Consider the following 1938-nt stretch of genomic DNA (forward strand, 5'->3'; position numbering starts at 1 on the left):
AAACTTTCGGCCACCTCCAATCACCACCAAAATTTGACAGAATTTTCCTCTCAACATTTCAAACAACTTTCTAGAAGAAGTCGAAGCCCAATTCTAAGCGTAAACAGGTCAATTGAATCAAAATATAAAAATCCTAATTTTAAACCATAAAAACTTCAAATATTCGATTCTCCTCACACACGCCGAATCGAGCTACCAAATTCTAGGGGAATGTTGTACTAATCAAACTCAACTTATCCGTATATAGAACTCACCAAATGGTGACCTGAGGAAGGAGAAATTCGATTGACACCGAATCCGAACCGGCGGAGTTTTGGAGCTCAATTTATCCCTCACGGCTGCGCCACTCGATACACCACCTGTCCAGCAATGAAGTAGAGACGACGGTGAAGTTTTTGGGACAAGTGTGGCGATCTCCGGTGGCTTGACGGCGGAGCTAGGCCGACAAGAAAATCCGGAACTTTTTCTGATTTTCTAACTTCTTACCATCCACCTCCGGTAAAACTCCTATATAAAGAACTTTACCCGACAAAATTATTTATTTTCGTCGGCTAAACTCTTTTGAAAATTTTGGTTGATCGCCAAAAAATTTTGGTTGAAAATTTTGAAAATTTTTCGACTTTAGCCGACGACTTTTCATATATTTTCGTCGGCTAAAGTCCTTTGAAAATTTTCCTCCAAATTTGGTTTACCGCCAAAAAAATGTTGACCTTAGCCGACGACTTTTTTAATATCTCGTCGGCTAAAATCTATAAATTCACGAAAACGCTCATATCTCTCTCTATATTACGTAGTTTGGTCAAACCTTCCACAAGAAAAACTTTCACGTAGATGAGACACAACCGCCTATATAAAAATTTTGAGACATTTACCTTCCGACGATAGGGCTTCCCATAGGGAATAATAACGGTAAATAGGGTTGACCGCTACTATCGGCACCGAGACTTTACCCGATTTACGTGATTTTTGAACCATAGCCGTATTTCACCATTCTGAACACATCTTATTTCACGAGATTTTTGATAATTTTTGCTTCTTATGTAGAGTTGGTTCACAAAGTTGTATAACCTACTAAAGAAGTTATACAACATTAGTAGACATGTTGTGATTCCGATGACTAAAATTCACAAACAAAAATTCGACCGTCAGATATGATCATTATAACGAAAAATGTCTATGGTAAAAAATTCAACTGGATCCGACAACGTTAAGGGCTCAATCGAAACGGTCAACCCTAATCCATCGTCACTTATCACACGAAAACACTTATATCTCCATCTATATTACGTAGTTTGGTCAAACCTTCCACACAAAAAACTCTCACGTAGATGAGACGCAACTGCCCATATAAAAATTTTGAGACATTTACCTTCTGACGATAAGACTCCCCATAGGGAATAATAACGGTAAATAAGACACGTGATTCCGATGACTAAATTTACAAACCAAAATTTGACCGTCAGATATGATCAATATGACGAAATATGTCTATGGTAAAAAATTCAACTGGATTCGACAACGTTAAGGGCTCGATCGAAACGGTCAACTCTAATCGGAAATAAGAAAACTGCATTTTGAAGCCCTAAACGGACTCGGATGGCCAAAAATGCCCATACATCATGGCTTGCCATGAGTTTGACTCGTAGGGCCGTTACGCTTCCGAAAAGGTATCACAATAGTCAATCGGACATCAAAAACTAAATCTGCAGCATAGTGAATAATAAGGGTAAATTGCATTAAATTTTCAAAAAAAAAAAGGTAATTGCATTAACCGCAACTATCGGCACCGAGACTTTACCGGAATACCGTGATTTTTCAATCATAGACGTATTTCACCATTCTGGTCATATCTTATTTCACGACTTTTTTGTGTTTGAAGGTTCTACGTATAGTTTTTTTTCCCAGTATGAGTTTTTGTCCAGATCTGCAAATATAAAA

Source organism: Fragaria vesca, linkage group LG4 (genome assembly GCF_000184155.1).
Source record: "Fragaria vesca subsp. vesca linkage group LG4, FraVesHawaii_1.0, whole genome shotgun sequence".
Classification (NCBI taxonomy): Eukaryota; Viridiplantae; Streptophyta; class Magnoliopsida; order Rosales; family Rosaceae; genus Fragaria; species Fragaria vesca.